The following is a 13597-nucleotide window of genomic DNA, read 5'->3' on the forward strand; positions in this document are numbered from 1 at the left end:
CAGCAGCCTGTCATAATCACAATCTCAGAAACAACAGTATTTAATCCTCACAGTCACAGAAACAAAAGCCTAACATAATCACATTCACAGAAACAACATTCCTGACATAGTCACAGTCACAGAAACAAAAGCCTGACATAATAACAATCATAGAAACAACAGCATTTCATAGTCACAATTACAGAAACAACAGCTTAACATATTCAAATTCACAGAAACAACATTCCTGACATAGTCACAATCACAGGGACAAAAGCCTGACATAGCCACAAACAAAGAAACAACAGCCTTACACAATCACAATCACAGAAACAACAGCCTTACACAGTTACAATCACAGAAACTACAACCCTGTCAAAGGCACAATCATAGAATGAACAGCCTGTCATAATCACAATCACAGAAACAACAGCATTTCATAGTCACTGTCACAGAAACAAATGCTTAACATAATCACATTCACAGAAACAACATTCCTGACATAGTCGCAATCACAGAAACAACAGCTTGACATAATCACATTAACAGAAACAACATCCCTGACATAGTCACAATCACAGAAACAACAGTCCTAACACTGTCACAATCACAGAAACAACAACCCTGTCATAGGCACAATCACAGAAAGAACAGCCTGTCATAATCACAATCATAGAAACAACAGCCTGTCGTAATCACAATCACAGAAACAACAGCATTTAATAGTCACAGTCACAGAAACAAAAGCTTAACATAATCACATGCACAGAAACAACATTCCTGACATAGTCACAATCACAGAAAGAACAGCCTGTCATAATCACAATCATAGAAACAACAGCCTGTCATAATCACAATCAAGAAACAACAGCATTTCATAGTCACAATCACAGAATGAACAGCTTAACATATTCACATTCACAGAAACAACATTTCTGACATAGTCACAATCACAGAGACAAAAGTCTGACATAGCCACAAACAAAGAAACAACAGCCTTACACAATCACAATCACAGAAACAACAGCCTTACACAGTCACAATCACAGAAACTACAACCCTGTCATAGGCACAATCACAGAATGAACAGCCTGTCATAATCACAATCATAGAAACAACAGCCTGTCATAATCACAATCACAGAAACAACAGCATTTAATAGTCACAGTCACAGAAACAAAAGCTTAACATAATCACATTCACAAAAACAACATTCCTGACATAGTCACAATCACAGAAAGAACAGCCTGTCATAATCACAATCACAGAAACAACAGCATTTAATAGTCACAGTCACAGAAACAAAAGCTTAACATAAACACATTCACAGAAACAACATTCCTGACATAGTCACAATCACAGAAAGAACAGCCTGTCATAATCACAATCATAGAAACAACAGCCTGTCAAAATCACAATCACAGAAACAACAGTATTTAATCGTCACAGTCACAGAAACAAAAGCCTAACATAATCACATTCACAGAAACAACATTCCTGACATAGTCACAATCACAGAAACAAAAGCCTAACATAATCAGAATCACAGAAACAACAGCATTTCATCGTCACAATCACAGAAACAACAGTTTAACATAATCACATCACAGAAACAACATTCCTGACATAGTCACAATCACAGAAAGAACATCCTGTCATAATCACAATCATAGAAACAACAGCCTGTCATAATCACAATCACAGAAACAACAGCATTTCAAAGTCGCAGTCACAGAATCAAAAGCTTTCCATAATCACATTCACAGAAACAACATTTCTGACACAGTCACAATCACAGAAACAATAGTCCTAACATTGTCACAATCACAGAAACTACAACCCTGTCATAGGCACAATCACAGAAAGAACAGCCTGTCATCATCACAATCACAGAAACAACAGCATTTAATCCTCACAGTCACAGAAACAAAAGCCTAACATAATCACATTCACAGAAACAACATTCCTGACATAGTCACAGTAACAGAAACAAAAGCCTGACATAATCACAATCACAGAAACAACAGCATTTCATAGTCACAATTACAGAAACAACAGCTTAACATAATCACATTCACAGAAACAACATTCCTGACATAGTCACAATCACAGAAACAAAAGCCTGACATAGCCACAAACAAAGAAACAACAGCATTACACAATCAAAATCACAGAAACAACAGCCTTACACAGTCACAATCACAGAAACTACAACCCTGTCAAAGGCACAATCACAGAAAGAAGAGCCTGTCATAATCACAATCATAGAAACAGCAGCCTGTCATAATCACAATCACAGAAACAACAGTATTTAATCCTCACAGTCACAGAAACAAAAGCCTAACATAATCACATTCACAGAAACAACATTCCTGACATAGTCACAGTCACAGAAACAAAAGCCTGACATAATAACAATCATAGAAACAACAGCATTTCATAGTCACAATTACAGAAACAACAGCTTAACATATTCAAATTCACAGAAACAACATTCCTGACATAGTCACAATCACAGGGACAAAAGCCTGACATAGCCACAAACAAAGAAACAACAGCCTTACACAATCACAATCACAGAAACAACAGCCTTACACAGTTACAATCACAGAAACTACAACCCTGTCAAAGGCACAATCATAGAATGAACAGCCTGTCATAATCACAATCACAGAAACAACAGCATTTCATAGTCACTGTCACAGAAACAAATGCTTAACATAATCACATTCACAGAAACAACATTCCTGACATAGTCGCAATCACAGAAACAACAGCTTGACATAATCACATTAACAGAAACAACATCCCTGACATAGTCACAATCACAGAAACAACAGTCCTAACACTGTCACAATCACAGAAACAACAACCCTGTCATAGGCACAATCACAGAAAGAACAGCCTGTCATAATCACAATCATAGAAACAACAGCCTGTCGTAATCACAATCACAGAAACAACAGCATTTAATAGTCACAGTCACAGAAACAAAAGCTTAACATAATCACATGCACAGAAACAACATTCCTGACATAGTCACAATCACAGAAAGAACAGCCTGTCATAATCACAATCATAGAAACAACAGCCTGTCATAATCACAATCACAGGAACAACAGCATTTCAAAGTCGCAGTCACAGAATCAAAAGCTTTACATAATCACATTCACAGAAACAACATTTCTGACATAGTCACAATCACAGAAACAACAGCCTGTCATAATCACAATCACAGAAACAACAGTATTTAATCGTCACAGTCACAGAAACAAAAGCCTAACATAATCACATTCACAGAAACAACATTCCTGACACAGTCACAATCACAGAAACAATAGTCCTAACATTGTCACAATCACAGAAACTACAACCCTGTCATAGGCACAATCACAGAAAGAACAGCCTGTCATAATCACAATCATAGAAACAACAGCCTGTCATCATCACAATCACAGAAACAACAGCATTTAATCCTCACAGTCACAGAAACAAAAGCCTAACATAATCACATTCACAGAAACAACATTCCTGACATAGTCACAGTCACAGAAACAAAAGCCTGACATAATCACAATCACAGAAACAACAGCATTTCATAGTCACAATTACAGAAACAACAGCTTAACATAATCACATTCACAGAAACAACATTCCTGACATAGTCACAATCACAGAAACAAAAGCCTGACATAGCCACAAACAAAGAAACAACAGCCTTACACAATCAAAATCACAGAAACAACAGCCTTACACAGTCACAATCACAGAAACTACAACCCTGTCAAAGGCACAATCACAGAAAGAAGAGCCTGTCATAATCACAATCATAGAAACAGCAGCCTGTCATAATCACAATCACAGAAACAACAGTATTTAATCCTCACAGTCACAGAAACAAAAGCCTAACATAATCACATTCACAGAAACAACATTCCTGACATAGTCACAGTCACAGAAACAAAAGCCTGACATAATAACAATCATAGAAACAACAGCATTTCATAGTCACAATTACAGAAACAACAGCTTAACATATTCAAATTCACAGAAACAACATTCCTGACATAGTCACAATCACAGAGACAAAAGCCTGACATAGCCACAAACAAAGAAACAACAGCCTTACACAATCACAATCACAGAAACAACAGTCCAAACATTGTCACAATCACAGAAACTACAACCCTGTCATAGGCACAATCACAGAATGAACAGCCTGTCATAATCACAATCACAGAAACAACAGTATTTCATAGTCACTGTCACAGAAACAAAAGCTTAACATAATCACATTCACAGAAACAACATTCCTGACATAGTCGCAAACACAGAAACAACAGCTTGGCATAATCACATTAACAGAAACAACATCCCTGACATAGTCACAATCACAGAAACAACAGTCCTAACATTGTCACAATCACAGAAACTACAACCCTGTCATAGGCACAATCACAGAAAGAACAGCCTGTCATAATCACAATCACAGAAACAACAGCATGTCACAGTCACAATCACAAAAACAACAGCTTAACATAATCACATTCACAGAAACAACATTCCTGACATAGTCGAAATCACAGAAACAACAGCTTGACATAATCACATTAACAGAAACAACATCCCTGACATAGTCACAATCACAGAAACAACAGTCCTAACACTGTCACAATCACAGAAACAACAACTCTGTCATAGGCACAATCACAGAAACAACAGCCGGGAATAATCACATTCACTGAAACAACAACCATAGCATAGTCACAATCACAGAAACAACAGCCTGACATAGTCACAATCACAGAAACAACAGCTTTACATAATCACATTAACAGAAACGACATCCCTGACATAGTCACAATCACAGAAACAAAAGCCTGACATAATCACAATCAAGAAACAACAGCATTTCATAGTCACAATCACAGAAACAACAGCTTAACATAATCACATTCACAGAAACAACATTCCAGACATAGTCACAATCACGGAAACAAAAGCCTGACATAGCCACAAACAAAGAAACAACAGCCTTACACAGTCACAATCACAGAAACAACAGTCCATACATTGTCACAATCACAGAAACTACAACCCTGTCATAGTAACAATCACAGAAACAACAGCTTGACATAATCACATTCACAGAAACAACATTCCTGAGATAGTCACAATCACAGAAACAACAGCTTGACATAATCACATTAATAGAAACAACATCCCTGACATAGTCACAATCACAGAAACAATAGTCCTAACATTGTCACAATCACAGAAACTACAACCCTGTCATAGGCACAATCACAGAAAGAACAGCCTGTCATAATCACAATCACAGAAACAACAGCATTTCATAGTCACTGTCACAGAAACAAAAGCTTAACATAATCACATTCACAGAAACAACATTCCTGACATAGTCGCAAACACAGAAACAACAGCTTGACATAATCACATTAACAGAAACAACATCCCTGACATAGTCACAATCACAGAAACAACAGTCCTAACATTGTCACAATCACAGAAACTACAACCCTGTCATAGGCACAATCACAGAAAGAACAGTCTGTCATAATCACAATCACAGAAACAACAGCCTGTCATAATCACAGTCACAAAAACAACAGCTTAACATAATCTCATTCACAGAAACAACATTCCTGACATAGTCACAATCACAGAAATATAAGCCTGACATAATCACAATTAGAGAAACAACAGCCTGACACAGTCACAATCACAGAAACAACAGTCCTAACATTGTCACAATCACAGAAACTACAACCCTGTCATAGGCACAATCACAGAATGAACAGCCTGTCATTATCACAATCACAGAAACAAGAGCATTTCATACTCACTGTCACAGAAACAAAAGCTTAACATAATCACATTCCCAGAAACAACAGCGTTACACACTCACAATCACAGAAACTAAAGCCTGACATAATCACAATCAAGAAACAACAGCATTTCATAGTCACAATCACAGAATGAACAGCTTAACATATTCACATTCACAGAAACAACATTTCTGACATAGTCACAATCACAGAGACAAAAGTCTGACATAGCCACAAACAAAGAAACAACAGCCTTACACAATCACAATCACAGAAACAACAGCCTTACACAGTCACAATCACAGAAACTACAACCCTGTCATAGGCACAATCACAGAATGAACAGCCTGTCATAATCACAATCATAGAAACAACAGCCTGTCATAATCACAATCACAGAAACAACAGCATTTAATAGTCACAGTCACAGAAACAAAAGCTTAACATAATCACATTCACAAAAACAACATTCCTGACATAGTCACAATCACAGAAAGAACAGCCTGTCATAATCACAATCACAGAAACAACAGCATTTAATAGTCACAGTCACAGAAACAAAAGCTTAACATAAACACATTCACAGAAACAACATTCCTGACATAGTCACAATCACAGAAAGAACAGCCTGTCATAATCACAATCATAGAAACAACAGCCTGTCAAAATCACAATCACAGAAACAACAGTATTTAATCGTCACAGTCACAGAAACAAAAGCCTAACATAATCACATTCACAGAAACAACATTCCTGACATAGTCACAATCACAGAAACAAAAGCCTAACATAATCAGAATCACAGAAACAACAGCATTTCATCGTCACAATCACAGAAACAACAGTTTAACATAATCACATCACAGAAACAACATTCCTGACATAGTCACAATCACAGAAAGAACATCCTGTCATAATCACAATCATAGAAACAACAGCCTGTCATAATCACAATCACAGAAACAACAGCATTTCAAAGTCGCAGTCACAGAATCAAAAGCTTTCCATAATCACATTCACAGAAACAACATTTCTGACACAGTCACAATCACAGAAACAATAGTCCTAACATTGTCACAATCACAGAAACTACAACCCTGTCATAGGCACAATCACAGAAAGAACAGCCTGTCATCATCACAATCACAGAAACAACAGCATTTAATCCTCACAGTCACAGAAACAAAAGCCTAACATAATCACATTCACAGAAACAACATTCCTGACATAGTCACAGTAACAGAAACAAAAGCCTGACATAATCACAATCACAGAAACAACAGCATTTCATAGTCACAATTACAGAAACAACAGCTTAACATAATCACATTCACAGAAACAACATTCCTGACATAGTCACAATCACAGAAACAAAAGCCTGACATAGCCACAAACAAAGAAACAACAGCATTACACAATCAAAATCACAGAAACAACAGCCTTACACAGTCACAATCACAGAAACTACAACCCTGTCAAAGGCACAATCACAGAAAGAAGAGCCTGTCATAATCACAATCATAGAAACAGCAGCCTGTCATAATCACAATCACAGAAACAACAGTATTTAATCCTCACAGTCACAGAAACAAAAGCCTAACATAATCACATTCACAGAAACAACATTCCTGACATAGTCACAGTCACAGAAACAAAAGCCTGACATAATAACAATCATAGAAACAACAGCATTTCATAGTCACAATTACAGAAACAACAGCTTAACATATTCAAATTCACAGAAACAACATTCCTGACATAGTCACAATCACAGGGACAAAAGCCTGACATAGCCACAAACAAAGAAATAACAGCCTTACACAATCACAATCACAGAAACAACAGCCTTACACAGTTACAATCACAGAAACTACAACCCTGTCAAAGGCACAATCATAGAATGAACAGCCTGTCATAATCACAATCACAGAAACAACAGCATTTCATAGTCACTGTCACAGAAACAAATGCTTAACATAATCACATTCACAGAAACAACATTCCTGACATAGTCGCAATCACAGAAACAACAGCTTGACATAATCACATTAACAGAAACAACATCCCTGACATAGTCACAATCACAGAAACAACAGTCCTAACACTGTCACAATCACAGAAACAACAACCCTGTCATAGGCACAATCACAGAAAGAACAGCCTGTCATAATCACAATCATAGAAACAACAGCCTGTCGTAATCACAATCACAGAAACAACAGCATTTAATAGTCACAGTCACAGAAACAAAAGCTTAACATAATCACATGCACAGAAACAACATTCCTGACATAGTCACAATCACAGAAAGAACAGCCTGTCATAATCACAATCATAGAAACAACAGCCTGTCATAATCACAATCACAGGAACAACAGCATTTCAAAGTCGCAGTCACAGAATCAAAAGCTTTACATAATCACATTCACAGAAACAACATTTCTGACATAGTCACAATCACAGAAACAACAGCCTGTCATAATCACAATCACAGAAACAACAGTATTTAATCGTCACAGTCACAGAAACAAAAGCCTAACATAATCACATTCACAGAAACAACATTCCTGACACAGTCACAATCACAGAAACAATAGTCCTAACATTGTCACAATCACAGAAACTACAACCCTGTCATAGGCACAATCACAGAAAGAACAGCCTGTCATAATCACAATCATAGAAACAACAGCCTGTCATCATCACAATCACAGAAACAACAGCATTTAATCCTCACAGTCACAGAAACAAAAGCCTAACATAATCACATTCACAGAAACAACATTCCTGACATAGTCACAGTCACAGAAACAAAAGCCTGACATAATCACAATCACAGAAACAACAGCATTTCATAGTCACAATTACAGAAACAACAGCTTAACATAATCACATTCACAGAAACAACATTCCTGACATAGTCACAATCACAGAAACAAAAGCCTGACATAGCCACAAACAAAGAAACAACAGCCTTACACAATCAAAATCACAGAAACAACAGCCTTACACAGTCACAATCACAGAAACTACAACCCTGTCAAAGGCACAATCACAGAAAGAAGAGCCTGTCATAATCACAATCATAGAAACAGCAGCCTGTCATAATCACAATCACAGAAACAACAGTATTTAATCCTCACAGTCACAGAAACAAAAGCCTAACATAATCACATTCACAGAAACAACATTCCTGACATAGTCACAGTCACAGAAACAAAAGCCTGACATAATAACAATCATAGAAACAACAGCATTTCATAGTCACAATTACAGAAACAACAGCTTAACATATTCAAATTCACAGAAACAACATTCCTGACATAGTCACAATCACAGAGACAAAAGCCTGACATAGCCACAAACAAAGAAACAACAGCCTTACACAATCACAATCACAGAAACAACAGTCCAAACATTGTCACAATCACAGAAACTACAACCCTGTCATAGGCACAATCACAGAATGAACAGCCTGTCATAATCACAATCACAGAAACAACAGTATTTCATAGTCACTGTCACAGAAACAAAAGCTTAACATAATCACATTCACAGAAACAACATTCCTGACATAGTCGCAAACACAGAAACAACAGCTTGGCATAATCACATTAACAGAAACAACATCCCTGACATAGTCACAATCACAGAAACAACAGTCCTAACATTGTCACAATCACAGAAACTACAACCCTGTCATAGGCACAATCACAGAAAGAACAGCCTGTCATAATCACAATCACAGAAACAACAGCATGTCACAGTCACAATCACAAAAACAACAGCTTAACATAATCACATTCACAGAAACAACATTCCTGACATAGTCACAATCACAGAAATATAAGCCTGACATAATCACAATCAGAGAAACAACAGCCTGACACAGTCACAATCACAGAAACAACAGTCCTAACATTGTCACAATCACAGAAACTACAACCCTGTCATAGGCACAATCACAGAATGAACAGCCTGTCATAATCACAATCTCAGAAACAAGAGCATTTCATACTCACTGTCACAGAAACAAAAGCTTAACATAATCACATTCCCAGAAACAACAGCGTTACACAGTCACAATCACAGAAACAAAAGCCTGACATAATCACAATCAAGAAACAACAGCATTTCATAGTCACAATCACAGAATGAACAGCTTAACATATTCACATTCACAGAAACAACATTGCTGACATAGTCACAATCACAGAGACAAAAGCCTGACATAGCCACAAACAAAGAAACAACAGCCTTACACAATCACAATCACAGAAACAACAGCCTTACACAGTCACAATCACAGAAACTACAACCCTGTCATAGGCACAATCACAGTATGAACAGCCTGTCATAATCACAATCATAGAAACAACAGCCTGTCATAATCACAATCACAGAAACAACAGCATTTAATAGTCACAATCACAGAAACAAAAGCTTAACATAATCACATTCACAGAAACAACATTCCTGACATAGTCACAATCACAGAAAGAACAGCCTGTCATAATCACAATCATAGAAACAACAGCCTGTCATAATCACAATCACAGAAACAACAGCATTTAATAGTCACAGTCACAGAAACAAAAGCTTAACATAATCACATTCACAGAAACAACATTCCTGACATAGTCACAATCACAGAAAGAACAGCCTGTCATAATCACAATCATAGAAACAACAGCCTGTCATAATCACAATCACAGAAACAACAGTATTTAATAGTCACAGTCACAGAAACAAAAGCCTAACATAATCACATTCACAGAAACAACATTCCTGACATAGTCACAATCACAGAAACAAAAGCCTGACATAATCACAATCACAGAAACAACAGCATTTCATAGTCACAATCACAGAAACAACAGCTTAACATAATCACATTCACAGAAACAACATTCCTGACATAGTCACAACCACAGAAACAAAAGCCTTGCATAACCACAAACAAAGAAACAACAGCCTTACGCAGTCACAATCACAGAAACAACTGTCCTAACATTGTCACAATCACAGAAACTACAACCCTGTCATAGGCACAATCACAGAATGAACAGCCTGTCATAATCACAATCACAGAAACAACAGCCTGTCATAATCACAATCACAGAAACAACAGCATTTCATAGTTACCGTCACAGAAACAAAAGCTTAACATATTCACATTCACAGAAACAACATTCCTGACATAATCACAATCACAGAAACAACAGCCTGTCATAATCACAATTACAGAAAGAACAGCCTGTCATAATCACAATCACAAAAACAACAGCTTAACATAATCACATTCACAGAAACAACATTCCTGACATAGTCACAATCACAGAATCAAAAGCCTGGCATAGCCACAACCAAAGAAACAACAGCCTAACGCAGTCACAATCACAGAAACAACAGTCCTAACATTGTCACAATCACAGAAACTACAACCCTGTCATAGGCACAATCACAGAATGAACAGCCTGTCATAATCACAATCACAGAAACAACAACCTGTCATAATCACAATCACAGAAACAACAGCATTTCATAGTTACCGTCACAGAAACAAAAGCTTAACATATTCACATTCACAGAAACAACATTCCTGACATAGTCACAATCACAGAAACAACAGTCCTAACATTGTCACAATCACAGAAACTACAACCCTGTCATATGCACAATCACAGAAAGAACAGCCTGTCATAATCACAATCACAGAAACAACAGCTTAACATAATCACATTCACAGAAACAACATTCCTGACATAGTCACAATCACACAGGCAAAAGCCTGACATAGCCACAAACAAAGAAACAACAGCCTTACACAGTCACAATCACAGAAACAACAGTCTGAACTTTGTCTCAATCACAGAAACTACAACCCTGTCATAGGAACAATCACAGAATGAACAGCCTGTCATAATCACAATCACAGAAACAACAGCATTTCATAGTCACTGTCACAGAAACAAAAGCTTAACATAATCACATTCACAGAAACAACATTCCTGACATAGTCGAAATCACAGAAACAACAGCTTGACATAATCACATTAACAGAAACAACATCCCTGACATAGTCACAATCACAGAAACAACAGTCCTAACACTGTCACAATCACAGAAACAACAACCCTGCCATAGGCACAATCACAGAAACAACAGCCTTTCATAACCTAAATCACAGAAACAACAGCCGGGAATAATCACATTCACTGAAACAACAACCGTAGCATAGTCACAATCACAGAAACAACAGCCTGACATAGTCACAATCACAGAAACAACAGCTTTACATAATCACATCAACAGAAACGACATCCCTGACATAGTCACAATCACAGAAACAACAGTCCAAACATTGTCACAATCACAGAAACTACAACCCTGTCATAGGCACAATCACAGAATGAACAGCCTGTCATAATCACAATCACAGAAACAACAGTATTTCATAGTCACTGTCACAGAAACAAAAGCTTAACATAATCACATTCACAGAAACAACATTCCTGACATAGTCGAAATCACAGAAACAACAGCTTGGCATAATCACATTAACAGAAACAACATCCCTGACATAGTCACAATCACAGAAACAACAGTCCTAACACTGTCACAATCACAGAAACAACAACCCTGCCATAGGCACAATCACAGAAACAACAGCCTTTCATAACCTAAATCACAGAAACAACAGCCGGGAATAATCACATTCACTGAAACAACAACCGTAGCATAGTCACAATCACAGAAACAACAGCCTGACATAGTCACAATCACAGAAACAACAGCTTTACATAATCACATCAACAGAAACGACATCCCTGACATAGTCACAATCACAGAAACAACAGTACAAACATTGTCACAATCACAGAAACTACAACCCTGTCATAGGCACAATCACAGAATGAACAGCCTGTCATAATCACAATCACAGAAACAACAGTATTTCATAGTCACTGTCACAGAAACAAAAGCTTAACATAATCACATTCACAGAAACAACATTCCTGACATAGTCGCAAACACAGAAACAACAGCTTGGCATAATCACATTAACAGAAACAACATCCCTGACATAGTCACAATCACAGAAACAACAGTCCTAACATTGTCACAATCACAGAAACTACAACCCTGTCATAGGCACAATCACAGAAAGAACAGTCTGTCATAATCGCAATCACAGAAACAACAGCCTGTCATAATTACAATCACAGAAACAACAGCATGTCACAGTCACAATCACAAAAACAACAGCTTAACATAATCACATTCACAGAAACAACATTCCTGACATAGTCACAATCACAGAAATATAAGCCTGACATAATCACAATCAGAGAAACAACAGCCTGACACAGTCACAATCACAGAAACAACAGTCCTAACATTGTCACAATCACAGAAACTACAACCCTGTCATAGGCACAATCACAGAATGAACAGCCTGTCATAATCACAATCTCAGAAACAAGAGCATTTCATACTCACTGTCACAGAAACAAAAGCTTAACATAATCACATTCCCAGAAACAACAGCGTTACACGGTCACAATCACAGAAACAAAAGCCTGACATAATCACAATCAAGAAACAACAGCATTTCATAGTCACAATCACAGAATGAACAGCTTAACATATTCACATTCACAGAAACAACATTGCTGACATAGTCACAATCACAGAGACAAAAGCCTGACATAGCCACAAACAAAGAAACAACAGCCTTACACAATCACAATCACAGAAACAACAGC

This window comes from Chiloscyllium plagiosum, unplaced genomic scaffold (assembly GCF_037043375.1).
Source record: "Chiloscyllium plagiosum isolate Xiang-an unplaced genomic scaffold, Cpla_swu_hap1 HiC_scaffold_53X, whole genome shotgun sequence".
NCBI classification, from domain to species: Eukaryota; Metazoa; Chordata; class Chondrichthyes; order Orectolobiformes; family Hemiscylliidae; genus Chiloscyllium; species Chiloscyllium plagiosum.